The 27,787-nt window shown below is 34.6% G+C and overlaps 1 protein-coding gene across 1 annotated transcript in view; it reads right to left on the bottom strand.

Annotated features, from left to right (window-relative positions):
• TBC1D5 (TBC1 domain family member 5) overlaps nucleotides 1–27,787 on the bottom strand; it is a 741,161-nt gene that overhangs the window by 639,151 nt on the left and 74,223 nt on the right. Inside the window, exon 2 of the mRNA XM_077130039.1 lies at nucleotides 20,329–20,387. The gene's annotated coding sequence lies outside the window, so the exon portion shown is untranslated. The remainder of the gene's footprint in view (nucleotides 1–20,328; nucleotides 20,388–27,787) is intronic.

The raw sequence follows: 27,787 nt of genomic DNA, 5'->3' as shown, positions 1-27,787 counted from the left end.
AAAGATTTTTCCACTTAAATTTTTAAAGCCAGACTTTGACCAGTAACTGACAACTTGTAAAGGAAGCATTACAGGTCAAAAAAACTAACCCATACAAGAAAAAATTGTAAGTACTTTATTTATATATTAAACGATATATAGTAAGATCTAAAAATACACTAAAGGAATTCACAATTTATTAAGTTCTCTTTCTGAAAGACCATGGATGGAATGTCTTTCCTTATAAAGTAGGATTTAAAAATCCATATAGAAAATTCCAAAAATCCATAATTCTTTAGCAAGTTTGCAACTAACAATTATTAGGTTAGCTTTTTCATTTAGATTTGTGGAAGAACCCGTGAACAACTTTTTTTTTTCAAACACTTATGAAATGACACTGATGCAATCAGCTATCTTCAAGGAAATTTTCCTTACCTTGTAAATAAAACAATTATATAAACCATAACAAACAACCACTGACTTTTATTTCTAACAGTTCCCATAAGTAAAAGCTTCTATTTTATTCAATATAATGGTCTTTGATAATTGTGTTAAATTCCATTAAAACTTATATCTTACAAATTATTTAATTTTAACATAATCTAATAAAGTCATTTCAATGAAAAACCACATGGATCTTAAATCTTCATAAGCCTTAAAGTATAGGGGAAAAAATGTGTATGGATGGGGAAAGGAGGAAAGGATTTGCCACCAGAGACTCAATATTTAAAGAGATTTTCAACATACATTTCCATAATTTAATACGTTTTTAGATTTTCAAAATTCCAGTTTGATGCTGGTTATTAACTTAATATTTTATATTTTGTGATTTTATGTCCCATGCTATACAGCCTATATTTGAATTAGTAGCATCCCATGATAACTTGAAATCTGGGATCAATTAAGTCTTTTCAGAGGTTTATCACGAACTATATACGATTACTAAAATAAATGTTTTATCTGGTCTGTTACTCTCCCTAAAGAACTAAATTTTACTAATACTGTCATATTAATACCTTTTCATTAGCACTTACTAGTTTTAAGTGGATGAAGTTAGAAGGAAAAACAACTGGCCAAAACAAATCCTACCAAGGGGAATAGGCAAGGTTAAAAACTGGAATTCACAGGCCATATCCAGCAGGCAAACTGTTCACTATGAGTAAATTGCCCAGACTTTAAAACTGGACATCTCACATAAAAATCTAGATTTCTAACTTCTATCACCCAAAAAAAAGAAAGAAAAAGAAAACCCCTAATCTAGCAATTTTGAGCCCACTTCGGGCCAAGTTCTCCATCTGTGCAGGTTCCTACTAGCCCACTCTCCTTCCCAGTTTCTGTTGCTCTCCAAGCTTCCTCACGGTCTAGGGTTGATAACTCCTAAGTAGGGTGTAGAGGTAGTCAGATCTTGCTTCAAATACCAACTTACCTACCTCTAAGCTGCACAATCCAGTGCAAGTAGTTTACCTCTCTTCATCATAACAATGTGATAATAATTATTAATTGTGCAGGGGTTAAAAGTGAAATAATTTCTATATACCAACTAGAAAATATAATGTTTAATAAGTGATAGTTATTATTACACTATTTGGCCCTAAAAAGAAATTCTAAAACCTAATTAAGATTTATCATAAAGGTAAACATCTCCCTCCTTCTATAGACTCTAGAGGAAATATTAAATCACTATTTCATGACCATTCCATAGGGCTCCTTGAAAAGTACAGAACAGTAAACAGCTTATAGGGTTACTGTAATAAAATTGAGCTAATGTATGTAAAGTGCTTAGAATAGTATGGTGCATACTAAGCTCTAAAAAAGAGTTAGTTGTTACTAATAGTAGTTGTAGCTGTTGTTCCCAGAGGTCTGGCACATATGAGCTTAATAAATGTTTGATGAGAAGCAAGTAAGTGAAAACTGACCGAATGAATATAAGAACATTTACCAAGAATATTCCTTTGGTATATAGTCTAAGAGTCCTCTCAACTAGTCCAAATTTTTATATTAATACCAAAATCTCAGTGAAAATAAACTCTGAACATATATAAATAAACTTTATGTTCTGGGCTTGAACATAAATTATTACTAAACTCTGACAGAAACAGAAAAGTGACCACAATCCAAGCATGGGGCATATACATTATATGATATTCACAATTTACATCCTAAAGGGATTTAGAGTAGCTCTGTTCTGACTGCCAAAACCAGACCAGTCTGTACTTTTTTCCAGTTCTTTTATGCCTCCAAGGATCTCAGCAGCTGAGCTTAGGACCAGTGTGAAAACAGACCTTACTATCTTTTAGGGCCACTACTTCCAAATGAATGAACCAAAGAAAAAAGGTCTAGTCAAGAAGTCACACTGGTTCTGTATAAAATGGTACCAAACTGATTGACTTGAACTTCGGCATAATAATCATCTCCGTAGAAGTGGTTTTTAACTAGTCTGGGAATAATAGAAAAGCTCAATTCAAGTATTTAATTTAACATAAGATAAAGACAGTTTCCCTTGGCTAAACTAATACAGATATTCTAGATTCCCTGCCATGTTACTGAAATACTTTCACAAAACTCAAAACAATGCAAAAAAGCAACAAAATTGACTTAAAAAGAGTAATTTTCTTTTTAACCTAAATAAACTTTACACAAACTTGCCTTTGATAATCAACTAAACAAGCTGCACTAACAGCATCAAGGGAGGGTGTGCAGATATCTAGCAGGTGCCGCAGTTTATCACAAAACCATCCAAAATAATTGGAAGTGACATCCAGCACTACCACAAGTGATTTATTAGTCTTTCACTCAGCTTTTCAGCTTCCTCAGGGCCAGAATAAATAATTTACAAACTCTGAATCTTTCAATCATTAATTTTTCCTTATGCATCCAAATTTCTTTTAACTCTAGTACTTCCAGTGCAATAAAAAACACAACAGAATATTTTTCCAAATATATTTTTATCTGATCATATAGAAAGGTAAATATGTCAATCAAGATACACAACCAATAGACAGAAGAATTTAAGGGCTCAAAGCCAGCAATTACAGTCAAGCATTACTCATAGAATAAAATCAAGTAAAAAGGAAATGAAAGAGCCTACGGAAGAGCTCTCTCCCTTACATGAGGAAAGGTTCCAGTGACTGCAGACAGCAAACCAAAGAAGCAACCTAAAAACATACTGCATGGGAGACTTTAAGCATCAAGTATCTCATCTCCCAATAACGAATTCACTGAATGACTGTTTTCCCAAAAACTGTTTCACAAATTATAGAAAATATAAAACCCATCCCCCTCAAAATAAAAAGAGGTAGAAACATTAAAACATGAGCATTTAAGATTATTCTTCATGCAAAGGAGAAACAATACAGAGTAAAATGATACAACTCCTTTAAAATATTTTAGTACCTATCTTAAATGGGTTTACGAGATAATTACATACTCTCATGAATTCAAAAAAGGAAATAGATGTGAAAACAAAGAAAAACTCCAAAAATTTTTGATAGTGATGTTAAAGGTATTTCTATTAATTATGTAGAAAAACAACACACAGAAAGGAAAATATCACATCCTACATCAGTTTTTGATGTAAGCTTATAGTCTTGTCTCATTAAATCAGCATCTATGATTAAAACAGAGATCATTTTTGGTACATAATGTATTACACTGTTAGAGCAGCATCTGTTTATTACAGAGCATAAACATTTTTCAGCTTTCTGAAACTACTGATATGCAAGAAATGATCCAGACCTGGCAATGTGTTTATCTTGTTTTTTATTTCAAGAGGAGACATACTCGTGTTTTCAGTGAAAGGGTTAATAACATTAATATTCTAATATTTCGCATTCTGTAAAGTAGCTTCAGACAGTTGGGCACACTGTCAAAGAAATTCATAAATTGATGGCTTTCTCTTCAATGGTTTGAGGACATAACGCAATCCAAACCTTAAATGTGTAATGTACATTTAAAAATGCTTTTAAATATAAAGCTTCTATTAAATAATAAAATGCATTAAAGTAAAATAAACCTGGCTAATGAAAATCTGTAATGTAAATTTGAAGCTAAAAATGTATTTGGGGGGGAGGGGGGCGGGTGTATGGTCCCGGAAACAAAAAACAATGCATTTTAAATCAAAGAATTTTTAAATAATCTCTAGAACAAAGTATTCACAAAACAAGAGTTTATCATTTCTAAAAAGCAGTATTTCCTTGTTATTAATTGAAATGGTAACATAATTATCTGGGCTCAAAACTGTCATTATTCATATTAAGCAAAATCATGTCATATTTATTCATAGATCCAGCACACCTGTTGCTATGGCAAAATAAACCCCAAAGAGCATAGGGCCTAGCCTCCCAAAGATTAAAATAAAACAAAAATGAAAACAGGAAAATATTTTTAAAATAGAGATTTTGTATTTTTTATGCAGAAGGATTAGGGTTAAAAGAGCTGCATGATAAGATTGTCTACAAGCTTCTTTGCCATCAGTGGAAACAGTGGTGTGGCTGTAAAGGCAGAGGATCTCCAACAAAATAAAGAGAAAACAATGCACTGCTCTGGTGGCACCAAACTGCCTCAGTATGTTACCTAAAGCTAGGACTTGGATATGTTGTATTGTAAGTGCTGATGGCTGTCTGTCACTTGTGCTGAAAACACTGAGTCCCGCAGAAGTGCATGCATATTCTCATAGGAGTCCTGTGGGCAAAAATGCTGACCCTTAAATGTCTGTCAAAAGAGCAGCAGATACACAAATGGTCTCATTGCTGCTGTCCTATGAATAAGCCAAAACTATAAACAGAAGCAAGGAATATCTCAAAACAATATTGGGGAAAAAGGGGAAAAAAGGAAACCGCATAATGATTAATATTTCAGTTAAGGAAAATTTGAGAACACTCATTGTTAACGAACACAATAGTATAAAAACATGGACAGGAACACATCAATAGTATAAAACACGGACAGGAAAAACATGGACACCATTTCAGGATGGTGATTATCTCTGGGAAGGGAAAGAGTTTCACAATGTTTAAAATATATATATATATGATTAATACAGGTTGTCTGTCTTATTTATCCTCTGTACTTTTGTGAATATTTGAAATATTTCTTAATTAAAATCATTGGTTTGGCTGGTTCTGGACGCCAAAAGCTAAAAATCCCAATCTTGGAAACTGAAAATTCTACCTTCTTTTCACAAATTATTTCATTTAGCAACAATTTCTCAAGAAACCCAGTGTTTTATTTCTAAATTAAACTATGAGATTTCAACACATAGATTTCCTGAATAAAGTTAACAGCATTCTTAGCAGAGGCTAGGATAAATGTTTCTGTCATTTGCTGTTAGAACAAACAGGCTTAAAACCCTTACTCCCATTCCTTGGCTCTCACTTTCCTGGGGAACCTGTCACTTCATTAACAGGTATGTTCTTTTTCATTTTGTTTATGAGGTATTCAATTTCTACATGTTTAAAAAAAATTCTTGTAAGCCTTTAAGATGCATCTAATTAATCCTTAATCTAAAGAAATTTCATACCACAGCAACAAGTTCTATCTTTGTCATGCATTAAAATTTTTCTGCTGTCAAAATTCTTTTAAGATCAGCCCATTTCTTTGTAGGCCTGTGGAAATTTAAGTTGATGGGCCATCTATAGCTAAATAGAAACAAGGTGTTTCAAATTTACAATCACATTTGTGAGCGAAAACAAATGCTTAATTAACTTTTTGTCAAGATGAAGAAAAATAGGATAGATACTGTTAGTTTTCACACAAACTGATACATACTTTTTCATACCCACTTTGATTTAAAGAATTACTGGCTTGTTATCTTAAATAAGAAATCTTATTGAACTTATATTGATGTTTTCTATCTGAAGTGTCATGCAATATTATAATTTATCTCATAAATCTACTAGAGTATGATCAAATTCTATTAACTCTGATTGGCATACATTTTAAACAATGAAGCAATCACACATGTTAAGCAGCTCTAGGTTCCTAAGTCAACATTTTAAAACTTTATACAATAATATAATTATATTTTTTGCTCCATAACCTTTCCTTGCTTGATTTGGGCTATTCATTAAGTTTTATATGTGTACTAAGTTCAGTGGATCTAATTTAGAAAGAGGAATACAAGAGAAAAGATGAGAAAAGAAGATGGAGAAATTGGGGGAAATGGAGTAATAGAGATGGGTATAAGTGTGAATTTGATACATTTAAGAAAATGTATCAAAAGTTTTACTTTAAAAAAAAAACTCTAAATGAAGTGCATGGTCTCAAGATAGAGGAAAATAAGTTAACTTAAATGGAAAATACCATGTCTAAATTTATTCTGGAAAAAAAGAGGAATGTTGAATTTAAATAAAATGCATGGACATAAAACAAATAATTCAAACCATGCTTTATAAAGCAAAAGGTTACTATACAGCAAAGAAATAACCACCTACGTGTTTTTAGTGTAAAAGCCCTAATTTTTAACAATTAATTTTATGAAAACATTACAATAGTTCATATATGAAGTAAAAGGTGAAAACTGCAATATCCCAAAAGAACTTCTAAGCAATTTTAAGAACATTTATAATAAGCACGCAAACTCAAGTATAAAAATAATCAGGCTTGGGTGGACCACGGTGGCTCAGCAGGCAGAGTTTGCACCTGCCATGTGAGAGACCCAGCTTCAATTCCTGGTGCCTGCCCATGCAAAAAAATAAAAATAAAAATAATAGTCAGGCTTTATGACCTCTTTTGTTGCTCAGATGTGGCCTCACTCTCTCTAAGCCCAACTCTGCAAGTGAAATCATTATCCATCCCCCTAGGGGTTAAAATATCCCCAGCAGAATTGGAGATGACTCCCAGGGATGAGTCTGGTCCTGGCACCTTGGAATCAACAATGCCATCCTGACCAAAAGGGGGGACAGAAGTGTAACAAATAAGGTCTCAGTGGCTGAGCAAGTTCAAATAGAGTCGAAAGACTACTCTTATGCAAGCTTCAGTTAAACACTGCTACCTATCCTAACTTGCCAAATCCCAACCAAAACCATTCCAGACAATTATAAAGAATACCTAGGGCAATATATAAGATTCTACAAAGGTTCCACGTACTAGGGTAACTTTCCAGAAACCTACAACCTCCAGATGGGTCCCTGGACTAGATATGTCCTGAAACCTAGAGGGAGTAGCCTTTCCAGAACATCAGACAGTTCCATCTCCCTACCCTACATTGTTGAAAAAGTCAGAATGGGCATAGCCCAAATACCCCTAAATAGTGGGAAAAAGATCAAAGTTGATAGTGGAGTTATACAGAGAAGGTAGGGTTTAACAAATGAATATGATTACTGAATCATTATACTGATATTTCTTTTGGCCTCCAGTATCTTAGAGCAGCTAGAAGTAAAAATTTGTGCCAAACTCTGAATTCTGTTCTACAACCAATTGTTGCATTTTTGAAATTTATTGCTTTTTTGTATATATGTTATTTATCACAAAAATGAAAAAAAAAGCCAATTGTGATCCTAAAAAAAATATTTATTCTTCTTAGTCTCCAATGTTCTGGAGCATCTAGAATGAAAAATCTGGAATGATTATATTATATCCCATGACAAACTCTGGGGTCTCTCTTGTAACTACTTGTTGAAGAGTGCTTTGAAAACTATTGCTTTTTCTTTCTTTGCTTTGCATGTTATAGTACATACTAGAAAAAAGAAAATAATAATAATAATCAGGCTTTAAAGACAATGGAACTATGGGTTAAAAAGAGATAAATATTTAAAATACAATTGAGAGCACTGTTAAGTAACTTTAAGTTACCAGTCCATATTGCTTTCATATACATCATTCCTAAGATAAGGATTAAGAACATGTGAACATCCTATGATCAAAGATAGCTAAACCACAATGAGCCCCTTCTGGGCCATTCAATGGTAATTAACAATATACAATTTTGTGACATTTCTTATTCTACTGAACTTGGTATCTGTCTTTTTTATTTTTTTTTAATTTTATTGTGGTTACATATGTATAACATACAATTTTCCAATGTTGTAATGCAACATTGTGAAAGTACAACATTGTGAAAGTAATTAACAGCAGTGAATTATATATTTGAATGTGGTTAAAAAAGGAAATGTTAGGCTGTATATATGGTACAAGAATAATATTTTTTTAAAAATCCATGGAACTCACAATCATACACAGTGAACTTTAAGTTAAACCACAGACTACAGTTAATATTACAATTATAAAACTGTGCTTTCATCAATTTTAACAAATGTGCCACAACAATGCAGGGTGTTAATAATAGGGTGGTATATGGGAATCATGTATTTATGCATGATTTTTCTGTAAGCCCACTTCTCTTAAAAAAAAAATACCATTTTAACAAATGAAAGTGTGCAATTGAGTAGCATTAATTACATTTATAGTATCTGTGTACCATTACCACTATCCATTACCAAAAACTTTTATCACCCAAAAAAAAAAAAACACCTCTGCATCCATTAAGCAGTAACTCCCCATCTGACTTTTTCTCAGCCCGTTAACCTCTAATATATTTTCTAAATGAATTTGCTTATTCTAGATATTTCCTATAAGTGGAAACAAAATATTTGTTCTTTCATGTCTGGTTTAATTCATTAAGCATAAAACTTTCAAGATTCATCTATGTTGTAGCATGTATCAGAACTTGATTCTTTTTATGGCTGAAAAATATTCCTTTGTATTATATGCCACAATTTGGTTATCCAGTCATCTGTTCATGGATATTTGAGATGTTTCCAGCTCTTGGCTATTATGATAATGCTGCTATGAATACTAGTATACAGATACATGTTTTGTGTCTCTGTTTTCAGTTCTTGGGTTTATTTATGGGAGTGAAATTGCTGGATCATATGATAATCATACGTTTAACTATTGAGGAACAGCCAAACTGTCTTCCACAGTAACTGAACCATTTACAGTCCCACCAGCATTACATGAGGATTCTAAGTTCTCTGCATTCTCAACACTTGTTATTTTCCATTTTTTTTTAATAATTACCATTCAAGTGGGCATGAAGTGGTATCTTATCACAGCTTTGATTTACATTTTCCTAATGATTAATCATGTTGAGTATCTTTTCATGTGTTTATAACCCAAGTGAATATAGAATATCTTCTATAGAGGAATGTCTATTCAAGTTTTTTCCCCATTTTTAACTGGGTTGTTATTCTGTTGCTAAGCTGTAGAAGTTCTTTACACATTCTGGATATTAAAACACTTACCAAATATATGATCTGCAACTATTTTCTCCAATTTTGATGGTTAGTCTTCTCCCTTTTTTCACAATGTCTTTTGATGCACAAAAGTTTTCATTTTGATTAAGTTCAAAAGATCTATTTTTTCTTTTATTCTCAAGCTTTTGATAGCAAAGCAAAGATTCTACTGCCAAATTGAAGGTCATAAGGTTTTGCCCCTGTGTTTCTGTATTAATCAGGGTTCTCCAGGGAAACAAAACCAATAGGAGACACATATTTATCATGTAAATATGATTAGATTTATTACAGGAATTGGCTCATATGACTATGGGGGTGGGCAAGTGAAAATTATATAGGGTAGGCTGCAAGCTGGGAACTCTGATGAAAGTTTTCAATGAGCTCCCCAGAAGAAGTTGGCTGGCTAACTTAGAGCTGGAAATTCTCCCTTCTGACTGCTACAATCATCACTTTTCCTCTTAAGGCCTTCAACTGATTTGATGAGACAAAATATATATCCAAATTAGAAGATACTGTTTATAAATCTTTATCACTCTCTTGAGTTGAAGTTTAACTACTATAATTACTTGTCTTTTTTTTTCTGTTATGGTGAGGGCCGGCCACAGTGGCTCAGCAGGCAGAGTACTCACCTGCCATGCCAGACACCTGGATTTGTTTCCCTGGTGCCTGCCCATGTTAAAAAAAATAATAATATATATATATATTTTATATATAAATGAAGAATAAATCATTCCCATCCTCCCCCTAAACCATCCTGTTGTTACCTATTGTGTACATCATGTTTATATTTTATGTTTTCATTCATTTAAGAAATATTGGTTGCACAAGTGGTTCAATGGTAGAATGCTTGCCTTCCATGCGAGAGACTTGGGTTCGATTCCTGGACCATGTACCACCTACCCCACCTGCTCAAAAATCATAAAAAAAGATATATATATACATGATGATTTGTACAAGGACATGGATTAAAAAATTTTGTTGTTGTTCACATTGTGAAGATAAACCAACATGCTAATAATTACAACATGGTGTAAAAAGTGCTCTACCAAAGTTTGTAAAAGGTTAGGTGGAATTACTGAGGGATGAGGGATAGCTTTCAGGTACTGTATCAGAAAAGATACCTTAGCCAGAAAAAGAGGTAAGAAGTGACTATTACCTGACAGACGGATTCAACTCAGATTAACCACATGGACTTACTTCCTCTCCCTTCCAAAAACCCACTAAAATGGCAGTTAATAATTTAAAAACTTATATAATTCACAAGGACAAAAAGAGTGGAAGCAGAGACAAAAGCAGGAAAGGGATCACAGATTTTTGGGGAAGGAGAAAAATAACTTCGCAAAGGAAGCTATTCATAAGAAAACTTACTATAAAAGACATTAAGGAGAAGCAAACTATTTTGCCCACCATCAGGCACTTCCTCATCTCCACACATCCTACCTCCACTACCCAGCTGATGAAGATTCAACTAAGTAAACTGAAAAAAAAAAAAAAAGAGAGAGGGAATAAAATAATTCAAGATAGGGCAAGGCCACGGTGGCTCAGCATGCAGAGTTTTCATCTGCCATGCTGGAGACCCGGGTTTGATTCCCGGTACTTACCCATGTTAAAAAAAAAAAAAAAAAAAAAAATTCAAGGTAACTTCTCCAAACTGAAGGACATTTGTTTCCGGAATGAAAGGGCCCTCTAAAAATCCACTATAAATAGAGAATAAAAATCCATTCCAAGTCACATCATAAAACTTCAAAGATAATGAAAAGCTTCCTGAGTGATAAAAATTGGTCAGATATAATGGGATAAAAACAAGTTTGCAACAGACTTCTCAGAACAACACTGAATGTGAAAAGGTTGTAAAGGTCTAAATTCTGAAAGAAAATTATCCACAACCTAGATCACAACACTCAACCAAAGAATTAATCAAATGTGGAAGTAAACAAGAGAGTTTCAACCTTTCCTGGATCTGTTTCCATATAATAAGGAAAGAGAACAGAGAAAAAAGATGATGAGTTGGGATCCACAGAAAGACAACAGAGCAAAACTACCCAACCCCTAAAGTTATCAAATCATTGATTGACCTTTTCCAGATCTCATTAACACACCACTGTGTAACTCTGAATGAACATGGCAACAGTAGATAGTAACCATAATAAATAATATCAGAGGAAGCAATTAGAAAACAGTGTTCTGTGTTTGGGCAAAGATGCCTGTGAATTGGAGGGAAAACCCATAACAATGGCTATGTTATCCACCAGATGACAGACTCCATATGAACCAAAATAAAATAACTGTCAACTGTCATATCTATCTTTGAAGTTATGCTCACATGCAATATAAACAGTGTCTCTTTGAAAATGAACAAAACCATGTATCTATACATAAATACACTTTATAATAGATGTATACATCTGTTTTGATTCATGTCATGGTTTAACTGGATTATTTTGCAATTAGGTCTCATCTAAACAAACAATAACAAAAAGTAACAATGTAGTTTCTATGATCCAAGCGAATGAGTTAGACATATCAAACAAAAATCAGTTAAAAATATTGTTGATGATTAGACCAATAATCAATTTCAGTGTCTTTCCTATAATTGAATAGTTAACATTAGTTATTTTTCAAATATTAGATGAAAAACTATGCCCATTCCACTGAGGTGCCTTTTGGACAAAATAAATTCTCAAATTCTAGCCCCATATATATGTGACAAGCAGTTAATTTTCATTTATAAAATACCACAGAAATGAGAGTAAGCGCCACTAGTACAAAATGTAAGAGTGTTTATGCTGAGATATTTAATTTTATGTGAATTGTTGGCTTCAGCATTTCCCTCATCCATTTAAGAAGCTCCAATCTAGTGTGGAAGAATCTTTTAAACTCAGAAGTTCACAGTGCTATCAGGTGTTAAAATTCATATTTAAAGAACAATGGTGCTCAACTCCATCCAGCCCAGTGGTCCTTTCATCCCCTGTACTATCCTGAAATGAAGTTCAGAGAAAATAAACCCTAACTACAAATAAAATTTCAAAAAATTCAATATAACTCCCTAAGCACAATATTAATGAAAAATAAAAGTTACTAAAGTAACTTAGAGTAAAAAATATATATATTTATTAGATAAGTACTTAGGCATAACTTCCTTAAAGAGAACAAAACAATCAGATATCTGCATCTGTGTAGGATAATTAAATTTGGCTTTAAGAGAAGTGAGAAGATTACAAGTCATTCTTTATAAGAAACAGAGGAAAATGAAAGAGGAAAGGTGTAATAATTAAAATTTATTAGAAAGAAATAAGGCTAAAATGAAATAAGAATTAAAAGATCAAGACAAATTACAGGAGGTTGAACGGAGAAAATAATGAAAAGAAATGTGGTATGAGTGTATCTAACCTGGGTTTTATTTCTAATTTCAAAATAATTACCTATCCAAAGACATAGGACAGTTTGGTTACAACCTATCCCAGAAATCGTGCCAAACTGAAAGGTATATAGGTATTAAATCCGTAGTATTTAAAAATACCCTAAAGACCATATCCTCCTAAAATAGAGAATGGAATACATAAAGAAAGGAATATGCGAAGTTGTATAGCAGATCTTTGGAGACAGTATCAGAATAATATTGAAGAGTAATTAACACAAAAACAATTTTAATATACAATTTTAACAATGCACTTATCAATATTAAATGAAATTTTTAATATTCGGGGTAGCAATAGTGAAGTATCTTTAAACAGTCTTTGTTAATTAATACAATTCAATGAAATACACTAATTTAAATTTTAGTTTATATTGCTAAAGGAGTCTTAAATATCCTGTTACATACTTGCAATCAGCATTGTTGACCTTCTAGTAATTGCATTTTACTAAAGTGAAAACTTCTCAACTAAACATGTGTTGGAAATCTTATAAATCAGAAAGTAAAAATGCGTGAAGTAAATTATATAATAATTTTGAGACTATTTATTCTACTTTAGCTTCCCCTCTATACAAAGGTCACTTTTTAATTATTATATTCTTCAAATAACATTTTATAAAAACTAGTATTATAATATACTGAACTATTAACGATTTTTCTTTAAAGAGGATTTAATCCGAGTAAACATTCAAAAATTGTGCTACAATTTTTGTTGTCTTCAGACTATCCCATGCATTCAGAATACCTAGCATCCCTGATCCCCACCTATTAAATGCCAGAAACACTACCATAAACATTGTTACCAGCAAAAACACCCCTGCAAATTTCCAAAAATTCTTATCTAACAGCACTACCTTTGTTGACACCATTACTCAAGAACTCCTACAGCAAGAAGGAAGTAAGGTGGGGAAACAACAAATAAAAATATTTCCAAAAAAGGAAGAAAGGAAGAGAGGAGGAATCTTTTATCAATTACACTAAAAAGTATACCTTACCAATTATATCCTTTTCCAAATAACCATTCTTCAACCCATAATTTTTGGTAACATGTACTAAGGATAATTCAGAAATTTGACAGCTACTCTGTCATATTCTCGTCTACAAGTTTCTGATAAAAAGCTTTCCTATCTATATACAACCTTGTTAATACTCCAACTTTTACTTAGCTAGCCAAATTAAAGTAAAAAATAGGATATAATCAACAGATTGTACATCTACAGCCATGCCTCGTTGCATAACTCATTTGAGTTATTTTCTTTTCATTTTTCTTGTTGCTATGTTCAGCTTTTACTGTTTCAGTGAGCATCATCAATACTGAAGTGATCAATGCTAAGACACTGCATTTAGTCAGTGTGCTGGTTTGAATTTGTGGACCCCAAAAAAGCCATGTCCTTTAATCCTCATTCAGTATTACTGGGTGGGAGTTTTTAAATTATCCATGGAGATGTGATCCACTCAACTGCGGTGGTAACTTTTGATTAGATGATTTCCATGGAGGTGTGTGTCCACCGAATCAAGGTGGGGTTAATCGCTTACTGGAGCCCTTCAAGAGGGAAACATTTTGGAAAGCACTACGGCGCCCACACAGCCAGAGAATGTTGAAGATGCAGAAGGAAAATGCATCTCCTTGGGGAGCATCATGAAACAAGAAGCTGGGAGAGAAAGCTAGCAGGTCATATCTGCCATGTGCCTTTCCAGCTGAGAGAAATCCTGAACATCATCAGTTTTCTTGAACCAAGGTATCTTTCCCTTACATTGGATATTTTTATACCCTTGCTTTAATTTGGACATTTTCACCGCCTTAGAACACGTAAACTTGCAACTTAGTAAATTCCCCCATTAAATTAAAAAGCCATTCTGTTTCTGATATATCGCATTCCAGCAGCTAACAAACTAGAATGGATTTTGATACGAGAAAAGCAGGGTCCTGCTGCGGTTTGCAAATACCAAACATGTTGGAATGGCTTTTTAAATGGATAACGGGAAGATTTTGGAAGTTGTGAGAGAAGACCTAGAATGCCTTGAAGAGACTGCTGGCAGAAATGTGGCTCTAAAGATAACCTCCGACAAGGCTCTACACAGAAATGAGGCATGTGTTATTGCAAACTTTAACTTGCAATAACAAGGAAAAGCGATCTGTGTTTTAAAATGGCAGATAATCTGGCAAAGCTGACTAGTGGCTTTGGCTGAAAGGTAGATTTTAAAAGCCATGAACTTGGATATTTTGCAGAGAGATTTCCAAATTAAATGTGGAAAGTGCAGCCTGGGTTCTCCTCACAGCTTACAGTGAAATGTGACAGGAAAGAGAAAAGCTGAGAACTGAACTCTTTGGCACAAAGAAAGCAGAAACTGATGTTCTAGAAAACTCTGGGCTTCTAGGAAGGGAGACCTCAGAGAATGGTGCCCGACATGAGGACATGGCCAACTTTGTAACCAGTCAGCCATTTCAGAGAAAGCCAGGACTGGACATGGAGTTATCCAGGAAGGATTTGGGGAAACCCTTGCTGTCTGATGGACATGATCCTTGTTTACTGTATAGAAAGCCAACAAGAGTGCTGTGTGACCGATATAAATGGAGCCACTGCCAGTCTGGACTGGGGGGCTCAGAAATGGGACAACTTGAAGGTAAAATAACTTCAGAGGCAAAACTACGGAACTCAAGTCTAAAATCAAGAAACGTCAGGCCAGGAGAGTGGACCCACCCAAGTACTTGGAGATGGTAAGTTTGCCCCAAAGGCAGAGGATGGGACTTCCACCTCCCTGTAGTAGAAGAGTTTTGCCACCTCAGGCCTTGGAGAGGGTGCAGTACATTTCTTGGGAGCTGGGGATAGCCTGGTTGCCACCACATGATGGGGTTGAGCAGAGAGCCCGGGTATGGCCCCATGCTTGGAGAGGGTGGAGCCAAGAAAAATGTGGTCTCCCTAATGTCCCCCAAGGTCACATTCAGAGAGAGGCGGGCTGCTGCTAGGCCCTTAGAAAGGGTGGTACTGCCTCTTTCTAAAGCCCCCAAAATAAATGACTTTCAGACTTTGAAATCTAATGGACTTTGCCCTGTAGGTTTTTGAAACTGCTTGGGTCCTGTGACCCCTGGGTTCCTTCCAATTCCTCTGTATGGAAATGTGTATAGGTATCCTATGACTGTACCTCCTTTGTATGTTGACAGCAAATAACTAGTTCTGAATTTCACAGGTCCAGAGACAGAGAAAATTTTGCCTTAGGACAGACCATGCCTATAGCTGACTTTGATGAGATTTTTTACTATTTCTCATTTTGTTTTGAATTTGTATTGTTACTGAAATATATTATTGTGTTGCATTGTGTTACTGAAATGTATAATGTGATAGAATGAATGTAGCTTGCATTTGGAAAGAAAATGTCTTTTGGGGGTCCAAAGGGTAGAATACGCTGGTTTGAATTTGTGGACCCCAGAAAAGCCATGTCCTTTAATCCTCATTCAGTATTTCTGGGTGGGAGTTTTTTAATTTTCCATGGAGATGTGATCCACCCAATTGTGGGGAGCAACTTTTAATGAGATGATTTCTGTGGAGGTGTGTCTCTACCCATTCAAGATCAGGTTGCTTACTAGATAGAGCCCTTTAAGAGGAAACAATTTTGGAAAGAGCTACAGAGCCCGTGTAGCCAGAGACCTTTGGAGATGCAGAAGGAAAATGCCCCCAGGGGAGCATTATGAAACAAGAAGCCTTAAGAAAGCTAGCAGAAGCCAACAAGTTCACCATGTGCCTTTCCAATTAAGAGAGAAATCTTGAATGTCACTGGCCTTCTTGAACCAAGGTATCATTCCCTGGATGCCTTAGATTAGAAATTTCTATAGATTTGCTTTAATTTGGACATTTTCACAGCCTTAGAACATACAAATTTGCAACTTAATAAATTCCCCCTTTTAAAAACCATTCAGTTTCTGGTATATTGCATTCTGGCAGCTAGCAAAGTAGAACAGTCAGCATAGTATTTAGTGCCGTAAAACATCCTCGACGTATAGCAGGATTCCCTTTTTTTTATTTGGCAAACTCTAAATTTAATACAGTTCTATTTGATTAGTCCAGAATTCAAATGCACATTCACGTCAAATTTTGCAACAGCTGGGAGTTAGGGGGTAAGATATTTGAAACATTGTCATGGGAAAAACCCTGACTGCTCTCTTAAAATATCAGTACAGGGGGCCGCGGTGGCTCAGCGGGCAAAGTGCTTGCCTGCTATGCCGGAGGACCTCGGTTCGATTCCCGGCCCCAGCCCATGTAACAAAAACGGAGAAACAGAATACAATAAAACAAGAAAATGTTTAAAAATGTTTCCCTTTCTTCCTTCCTTCCTTCCTTCTATCCTTCCTTCCTTCTCTCTGTCTTTCCTTTAAAAAAAAAAAAAAAAAAAAAAAAAAAAAAAAAAATATCAGTACAGGGACCAAAACTATTTTACACGTTATCGACAATATAGAAAGTGTAAGTATTTCAGAAGTACTTCATATTGTGACAAGCGAGGCAGAATATATGGATTAACTCTTCTCTTTTTACCAGGCATAATAGGCCTTTCTGAACAAAAGGATTCTGAGATTATACATAGGAATGAATAAGAATTTTCTAACTTTCTAATGCACATTCAACTACAACATACCACTCTGGTTGACTAGTTCAATTTCACAGATCATTTATGCTCTAGACACAAATGAACTAGAAATTTCAAATTTTAGAATCTAATCATTACCTTAAAAATGTAACATGCCATGTCAGATAAATACACGTCATTGTAACATGCCATGTCAGATAAATACACGTCAAGAGGGAAATAAACAGAAAACTATACCAAAAAAGACTTTAAACTACTTTGTTCTAGAGATTCCTATCTCCCCCTCCCCCCACACCACACACACATATTTCACCAAGGAAAAAACAGTTGTTTTCAAAAATGTTAAAAAAAAAAAAAAGAGGGAAATAAACAGAAAACTATACCAAAAAAACTTTAAACTATTTTGTTCTAGAGATTCCTATCTCCCCCTCCCCCCACACCACACACACACATTTCACCAAGGAAAAAACAGTTGTTTTCAAAAATGTTTCGGCAAAATTGCCAACTTCACCAACATGTGATATGCGGCATGGCTTTTAAAGAAAAAGAAGACCACTGGTTCACTTAACATGAAATCATAAATTCTTAAGGTATAAAATATAGAATTAGTTTTCAGTACGTCGAGTATGCCATCAATTAGAAGATTTGCAAGGCATAACAAGCACCCAAAAACACTATAACATGTGAGATGAAGAAAATCTTTAGAACCATTCACTAAATATGACCAATTCTGCCATATTTATCTTTCTGTTCCCAATAGTAATACGTTTTTACTATCACCTTGAAAATAGGTTTACAAGCTAAAAAACCTCTGAGTTACACAATATAAGCATTTTTAGAGATAGTAAAACATCAGAGTCACACATTAAATATTTTTAAAGACAGAACATGTGAATTAAGATTCCTATTAAATATTACTATGAAAGACTATTAGGAATTATTCAGTAACAGCTGAGCTATTTATTACTAAGGTGACCACAGGCCCCCAATCTGCCCAATAAGGTCCCAGTTTACATCTTCTGTCCTGACATAATTACAGGACCTTCTCTCACTCTCCAAACTACTCTGAATTGGAGGATAAATTATATGGTTATTCTATATTACAGAATTTTATATAAATGATAGCTAAAATTATGAAAATCTACATTAATGTCTTCTTTCAAAGACAAGTCCTAAAAAATTACTTTAATGTCGGGTGAAAATTTCATTTGCGTGCATATGTACATGTGTGTATATCTACTGTGTGGTCTAATAACTAATGATCATTTGTAGACACAGCTAATACTCCACAAATACACTGATTAATGTGGGCTGGGTAGATTAACTATGATAACTAATATAGTAGATCTTATTCAACATCGAAGAAAGAAGCTTTTTAATTCTAAAGAAGTTCATATTGGCAATAATAAAGCAAATTTTAAAATAAAATTCCTTGTCTAATAGTAGCTATGGTTGTTCATTTCCAAAACTGAAGTCAAAGATATGTACACAATATACACGTTATTAAATCCTTGTATATAAATCTAAGGAAGACACTTCCTTTAAGGCAAGCATATGAAGCAATGTTCCAATTAAATATTCATATATTCAATATTTCAAAATAAGAAATTTGGGTATACACATGCATAATTTACAATTCTTTAGTGAAACTTGTCTACAGAGGCCTATTTCACTATATTTCAATAGGATCCCAACTTGAAATGCACAATGCAGCTTCTCTCTGAAGTGTTAAAACTATAAATACATAGTAATTCACTGCAAGTAAACAAAGAATAAAGACCATAATATAGGGCACTCTTTTATCCAAATGACCACTTTAAACTATTCATTAAATAGTCTCTTCAACAAGAGACCCTAATGAATGCACTACTTTATAGAACAGTCAGAAGAAAGAAGAAATTATCTTATTTGGTTCAAAACACAAACTTTACATTTAAAAAATTATCAGCTAAAAACTATACCTTGCATTTGTAAAGATCTTTGCTCATTTTACTTCATTAAAATGAAGTGAAATAAAACTTGCCATAAGAGATGTATGAAATAAATATTATGACTCTTAAAAAGTCTATACAAGCATAATCCTGTTTTCTAGATATACATACAAAGAGGATTTACAAAACAAAGCCTACATCAATCAAATTTATTTTTATCTCAGGGGTCCAAATAAAAGTTAGAATTCATTTCTCCGAACTTTCCTAGAAATATTCGACTAGGAAAACTGATTTGCCATTAAAATAAAATATCCAAGACTACATTATTTATTCTAAAGCAAGTACGAGACACAGAACTGCCCTTTATAAATACAAGGAACAAAGTAGGCCAAGGTTTACATATTCAATCTCATTCTAGGCTATCTATAGATGATAGGCTAAATCAATTTATTTGTAAGTGACTATACAATAAATACGCACACAAGACACAAACATTCTATCACCAGTAGCCTTAAACAGGTATATTTAGAGCTAAACAAAGCATAACTGAAATTTTATCTCTAACATAAATTACTAAAAAAAAAAAAAATCCATGGGCATTGCAATGAATATACTTTTTGCCTTAGAGCTAATACTTTAATTTTCAAAAACCACAAAGAAAAAAATCAGAACTAGTCAGTAACAATGCAGCGTCTAAAAGCAATAAACTCAAAATTAAGTTATAAATAATTTAAAGCATGTCATGAAGATGTATTAATAATTCATCAGATAAATAATTTACTAAATAATCAAATAAATAAATAATGAAATATATAAATAAATCAGCAAATAAATAATTCTGCAAAATAACCTAAACAATAAGTCACCCAAACAAATCACATGCCTACAAAACTACAATGACTTTCTGGAATCTGTAGTTTTAAATAAACAAATGTATATAAATTAAATCCTGGTTAGAATTAAAAATATTTTTCAATGATAATGGTAAAATACTCTTCTCAGTACACAGGAACACATTTTCAATTTTTAAAAGACTGCATAGGATTAGTTATCATAAATTATTAATGTGATTATACTATACCTTCTAATGTATTTTACATATAATATCTTCGTCTAACATATTTCCCCCCAAACAACTGTACATTTAAAATATTCTTAACTTATACTTCTTTTTCAAAGTAATACTTACAGTTTGATAGTGCTGGTCTTTCTGACAATTTTCCTACGTACCAAGTCTTTCAAAATTTTCTGCAGCAGGAAAACAGTAAGAATAACCTTAATTATTGCTAGCAGTATTTCTTTAATTAGATGTTTCATTAAAACATCAGACAGAGTTTTATAGTTCTACAAAGTAAGAATGGAAAATGGGCATTAGTTGTAAACTATGTCAAGTCTTTAGAAGTCTTTAGTGGACCAAGTTCAAACTAAGAGGCTGGCCTCCTCTATTAGAACTGACACCCAAGATGTTAAAATTGGTGGGATTTCAAATGTGAAGACAAAAACCCCAAAGGAAAAAGTGCTTAGATGACATTCAATGCTATCTTCAATATGGGAAGCTCAAAGTCCTTGAAAGAACACAGTTACACTGCTTAATTGTTACAATTTGAACACAATATAATCAGTACCAGAAAGGGTCAAAAACAAGAGACCTCATAAATCAGTCTTCATTTAATATTAATTTAAACTTTTTATCTACCCATTGTATAGTGCTCCTGAAATCCACAAGCAGTAGATTCTAAACTATGACAGATTTTCCCACAGAAGTAAGAATTGAATAATGGGTTTTTGACAAATTTAAGGGGATAAATCCAAATAATTTAGCACAGCATTTGTAGAAAAGAAAACTAACATTAATCAAATGATTTATACAATTTATTTTAATGAATTTGCACAACAACCTTTCAATTTAGGTAATGTTTTACCTACTTAAGACAAGGTAACTGAGGCTCAGTAAGATCCCCAAGTGGCTAGGAAGATTCAAACTTCATTTACCCGAGTGCAGGTTCTGTGAACTATAGAGCCCTTACATTTCAGTTCAACCTAAAAACTACAACAAATTCTAAGACATGGTATATTGGTGACAGCAGTGGTTCTCAACTGAGGTTTTGCACCCCCAGGGGACCTTAAGCAATGGCTGGAGACATCTTTGGTTGTCATAACTTGGGAATGCTTTGGCATCAATTAGGTAAAGGCTTGTGGTGCTGCTAATCATTCCACAATGCACAAGACTAAATTCCCCACAACAAAACAGGCCCAAAATGTCAACAGTGTCACCAGTGGGAAATTCTGGGTTAAAGTAAATTGAATTTTAGTAGTGCATAATTATCCTATTATAAAATACACATATATAGTTATTTGTTTCAGGGATGTAAGAAACAGAGAGAAAAAGCCATTCCCCTAAATTATTAAGACCAAACACTCTTAATATGTTGGTGGGCTTTCTTATTTCTTAGTTCTTTTCTATGTATAACATTATATGTAGTGGAATATATCAGATAAAAGCGCTGCATTTTTTTCACTAAAGTTATTAACATTCCTAGAATAGAACTAAAACAAAAGTAAACCTACAATTATAAAGAACATTTTTAAAATAACTTCTTATATCAACATTCCCCAACAAAGTTCATATGAAAACACTAAAAGTTACATTTATAAACTAACCTTGTCAAAGTGACTAGCCAAGTTATTTAATTACATTAAAAATTCATAGGACTGGAATGGATTATTCTGGTTTTGGTACCTACAACTAAGCTTGATTTTCTCCATAATTTTCATTACTTTCTAATTTTTCTACAATAAATACATATTATGCTTATGGTTATTCCTCAGGACAGACTTTGACCTACAAAAGGAAACATTCAGGCACTTTACAAAAGCAGTTAAATTTAGGCATCAATTTATTAATGGAAATTAATGATAATTTTAAAAGGTGGGGGGAAAAAAGGTGAGGGGAATCTGTAACTGGGCTCAATCTTTTCCAACTGGGCCAAAATTTGTGTTTTCTTTAATTGGTACTAAAAAAGATAACTCCTCTGTGCCTAATATGTATTTAACTTACTAGAATTCACATACAACATTTGTCAGCCCTACACAAGTCACTCCTAAGCAAATGCTACATCCGACTTTCCTAATGATTTACCCTGATTATTTTGCTCATCCAGCTCTGTGGACTAATCATTCTATCTTCATGCTTCTGCAAATCCTTCTACTTATTATATATTTCTACTATTTTTTTTATCATATTGTCCATTTTTCTGGTTACTAATATAAGACACATTTAACCAACATTACACCTTTCTTATATTTTTATATCTAGCTTACATTGGGTTATCACTGGTTATACACACAACTGTTATATATTCATACTACAGTCTGCAAGTATCAGAATTACCATTAATAGAGTCTCATAATTTGGAATGCTTCAAAATCTCTTCCATTTTCTATAGTGATTCGAATTTCTAAACTTTTATTACCACCATGTTAAAAAAGAAAGGGAAAAGCAAGCAATTAACAAATTTAAAACTACTAACAAGTACATGGGGTTAATCAAAATAAACAAAAAAATGGGAAATGCATGGTCCCAGCCTTGTAGAACTTGAGAAATAAGACACACACACATACACAGAAAGATATATAGCAATTCACACAAACACAAAAAACGTAATAAAGGAAAGTGTACAGTTCAGACAAAATATACTATAGAGAACCCACAATGTAAAAGCCATAACAGGCGGGAATAATCAGAGAAGGCTCTTCAAATTATACAAGGCTAAAACAGTGATTCCCAACCAGGAGAGATGTTGCTACACAAAGGACACTTGACAATGTCTGGAAACATTTGGGTTGTCACAAATGAGGAAGCAGGTGCTACTGGCAGCTGTTGGTAGAAGTCGGAGATGCTTCTCAAAATTTTATAATGCATAGGACAACACCCCACAACAAAGAATTACACAGTTCAAAATGCCAACAGTACTAGAAGAATCAATGGAAATCAAAAAGAAGAGATAGCATTTAAACAGGATGGAATGACATGAATAAACATACTAACTAAAATACATTATATTTTTAGTAAACCAAACTATGGCTAGTGGAAGACCAGTGGGAAACAAAGATCAGTAAGCATAACAGGAATGGCAGAATAAGATAGGTCGAGCTCACTCCTGCTCCAAAGAACAAGCAGAGAAGGAACAGAAAAAAGACCAGGACAGGGATTCAAGGACGTAAGTGATCTGAAAGGGTCTCCTACACCACATAGGGAGTGCCTGGTTGAAAAAGTAGAATTGAAAAACACAGAACCACAGATCGGCCAGCTAGTGCAAACAGCCAAGCGCATCCATTTCCACACAGAGGCCCGGAACCATGAGGACTGCACAGGTAGGAAGACTACAACAAGGAAGTAAGACAAGCCATGTTCTTCTAATGCACTACCCTCATGTGCATGGCCCCCACCTTGTGACCCGCAACTCTCCCCACACCCATGCACCTGAACCCATCACCTGCCACCCCACTGAGCTCCAAACATTCCCACCCCAACCTCCCTCCCCATGCATCCTCATCCCAAACCCCTGTCCCATGCAGACATGCAAATCTGTCCAAACCTGACCCACCTCTCCAGCACAAGCATACAGTCATGCCCCACCCCCCCTCCCGAGACCCACATACCAGCGACCAGTCCCTCAACCCTCCCTCACCTTCCCCTCCCTCTCCCTGCCACCTGTAGGCAGTCACTTGCACATTCGTGCTGCAGACACTCACCTTCATACCCAGGCCACACTCGCACCCAGCACATACAGTCGCTTAACTCCACCTGGCCCCACCTGACCTCTGCAAATAAGTACATCAGAATTTGGCCCCCCAGATATGTGCATGTGCCCACTCACATCATACCCCCTCAGCTCTGTACAAGTACTGACCTGCACATCCGGATCACACCCACACCCTGACCTCCCTGTGCCCTGATTTCGGTGCCCTGTGACCCACACCCTGACACTCATGACTGAGAAGCTCCACATGCCCACCCACATCCTGCGCATGTACCAGTCCCACTACATCTGCTCAGCCCACCCATCTACCTCCTACCGCACCCTACCTCTGTGTCACCCACACTGCACCCAGCTCCTGTGCTCCAAGGCCTGCGTGAGCTGCACTTCACCCCCACGGCCCCTGCACCACACCTTCACAACCCCATGACTCATACCCCATGTTCAAAGACACCAGCATAGCATCCTCAACATGTGCATATGCCTGTACTGCAACCAATCATTGCACTGTAGTGCCCCTCCCCACACCCCGCATCCTGTTCCATATCCATCCTGCAAAAACAAAGTTTTAGGCTACTGGAGAAAATCGACTTCAAAAGTAACCCTATCAAAATATTTACATGCCATGAAAACACCAGATCACTAAACATATGAAGATGCAGTCAACACAGCCCAACTAATGATAAAATTAAAATACCAAAGGAGACAGACTTTGGAACAACTAATCAAAGATATTCATATAATTTTATTAAATAAAATCAGTGGGATGGCTAATGACATAAAGGAGATCAAGAAGACACTAGAAGAGCATAAAGAGGAATTTGAAAGAATAAATAGAAAACTACAGATATCACAGACATTAAAGATGTGGCAGATCAAATCAAAAATATACTAGAGACACATGACAGCAGAAGAAAAAAATAAGTAAACTAGAGGTCAGGACAACTGATTTCAAACACAAAAAAAGAGCAAATAACAAAATGGAAAAATCTGAATTGGATCTCAGGGAAATGATGGACCAAACAAAGTACGCAAATATAAGTATCACTGTTGTCACAGAAAGAGAAGACAAGAGTAAAGGGCTAAAAAGATTAGTGGAGGATGTTTGGGGGGAAATTTTACTAACCTTTATAAAAGACATAAATATGCAAATCAAAGAATCCCAACGAAGTCCAAATAGAACAAATTCAAATAGGCCTACATCAAGACACACACCATTCAGTCTGTCAAATGCTGAAGAGAAGCAGAAAATCCTGAAAGCAGCAAGAGAAAAACAATCTACTATGTGCAAGAGAAATCACATAAGACTGACTTTGGACTACTCAACTGGCACTACGGAGGCGAGAAGGCAGTGGTATGACATATTTAGGATCCTGAAAGACAAAGACTTCAAGCCAAGAATTCTGTACCCAACCAAATTGTCCTTCAAAACTGAGAGATTAAAACTTACATAGACAAACAAAGGCTGAAAGAATATGTCAACAAGAGAACAGCTCTGCAAGAAATAATAAAGGGAGTTCTGCCAGCTGACAAAAAAAAAAAAAGAGAGAGAGAGAGAACAGAAGAGACAGGGCTGGAGGAGGGCACAGAATTGAAGAGTACCAGTAAGGGTAACCTAAAGGATAAAAGGAGAAAGAGGGAAAAGAACATATAGGTCTAACAAATAAAATCCAAAGGATAAGATGGTAGATTAAAGAAATGCCTTTACAGTAATTTCTTTCAATGTTAACAGATTAAATCTACCAATTAAAAGATCCAAACTGGCAGAATGGATCAAGAAATATAATCCAGCTATATGCTGCTTACAAGAGACTCATCTTAGACACAAAGATACAAATAGATTGAAAGTGATAGGATGGAAAAAGATGTTCCATGCATGCAGTAATCAAAAGAATGCATAACTGGGAGTAAACTGTTATAACGCCTGCCCAAAAAGTCTGATAAACCAGTCAGAGAAGAAAAATGTTACTAGAATAACAAAAACATAAAGAGAAGCTGAGGCACAAAATAACAATTTTCTTGATAAGACTAAATTGTAAATGGATGGGGATACTGATTTCCAGCAGACCTGGAAGATATATTTCCAGGTAGACTAGATACCTTGATACTACCAGGTACAACTTTAAAAACAAGAGTGGGAAAAATTCTATTGTAATGATTACTTAACTAGCAAGAAAATGCGATACTCGCATATAAACTAAGTGGAATTAGAAAGTTAAGAAGGGAAAAAGAAAGCCCGCAAACCAACTTTCATCCTGAGGATATGTACCTACCAGTGATGATCCTGGGTTTCATTCTGATGGCTGCACAATGCTCAGGAGATAAAGACTTTAAAGGGTATACTCAAAAGGAAACTTTTACATAAAGTTGATATAACAACATCCTCATACTAAGATCATAAAAGGAATAATTCACATCACAATAAGGGACAGCAAGAGGACACCTTTCTGTCTTGATGGCACCAGACGAAGGAGGGGAAAAAAAAAGAGACCTCACAAAGTTGTTTTTTTCTTTTTCTTTAATTCTGAAGTAATTATAAATTCAAAAGAAGTTGCAAAGAGAATAAAAGAGGTCCCATGTACCCTTCACCCAATTTACCTCGATGGTTACATCTTACACAGTACAAAGCAAAACCAGGAAACTGACACCAGTACACTGTATGTATGAGTACATTCCTGTACCATCCCTGAATTCATGATGCAGAAATACTTCATCACCACAAAGCCCGCCTCCAGCTACCCCTTCCCCCACACCAATCCCATCCTTCACCATCACTAGCTCCTGTCAACCAATAATCTGTTTTGATTTCTATAATTTTGTCATTTTGAGAATATTAGGTCAATTCTCCTGAAACTGTAATCACAAAGTAGTTGTCTCAAAGGTTCTAAACATAAATTCACTCTAACTTGTATAATCTAATAACTCTCATACGAAGATGTCATTTAAAGTGCTCTTAAACTGGAAGTACCCCCAGGCAACTGAAAAAAGCATATGCAATTATTCTGTAAAATAAAGTAACTTCAATCCAGGCCTAAAAGAATCCAATAGCTTTCTAAAGAATACTACTCAAGGCAAAAATTTAAAGCCACAAAACATAAGGAACTGAACACAATTAATGAGAGTCAACACAAACAAGACACAACAGAATTAGCACAACAAATTCTTCAATTATTAGAAACATTATAAGACTATTCCAAGCAACAGAAAGCCTTAAAAATAAACCAAAAAAAAGAAACATTTTTTAAATGGCAAAGCACATTTTAAAAAAATAATTAAGTTATTAAGCAGATCAAAAAAAAACAAATTTTAAATGCAGAATAAAAGTTGAACAGCAGTCAATACAAATAGAAAAAAATTAGAAAATAGAGCAAAGATTTTTTTAAAAATCTAAAATTCAGTTCAGATAAAAAATTACGTAAAAGCAGTTTTAAAATACAAAGAATAGACTGAAAAGATTAAAGAAAATACTTTCTGAAATTATCTTTGAAACCAGACTATTTTTTTTAATTGTTCATTGATTGCAGACAGAAACTTCTATAAAAATGCATTGAAATTGTTTTTAGAAAATCATGCATTTAGAATGGCAGAATAGGACAGGTCAAGCTCACCCCTGCTCCAAAGAACAGCTAGAAAAGGGACAGAAAAAAGACTGGGAGAACGATTCCAGGATGTAAGTGACCTGGGAGTCTTCTACACCACATAGGGAGGCCCTGGTTGTAAAGGCAGAAGAATTGAGACACAGAGAACTGGACAGCGTCCAGCTGGTGCAAACAGCCTAATGTGCCCCTTTCCAAATGGAGGGCCGGAGCCATCAGGAGTGCACTTACAGGAAGACCAGGACTAGGAATTAAGCCAAGCCAGGTTCCTTGAATAACCTAACTTCACTTA

This window comes from Tamandua tetradactyla, chromosome 15 (genome assembly GCF_023851605.1).
Source record: "Tamandua tetradactyla isolate mTamTet1 chromosome 15, mTamTet1.pri, whole genome shotgun sequence".
Taxonomy (NCBI): Eukaryota; Metazoa; Chordata; class Mammalia; order Pilosa; family Myrmecophagidae; genus Tamandua; species Tamandua tetradactyla.
The sequence above is the reverse complement of the archived record's forward strand: the minus strand, read 5'-3'. Positions and strand labels throughout refer to the sequence as shown.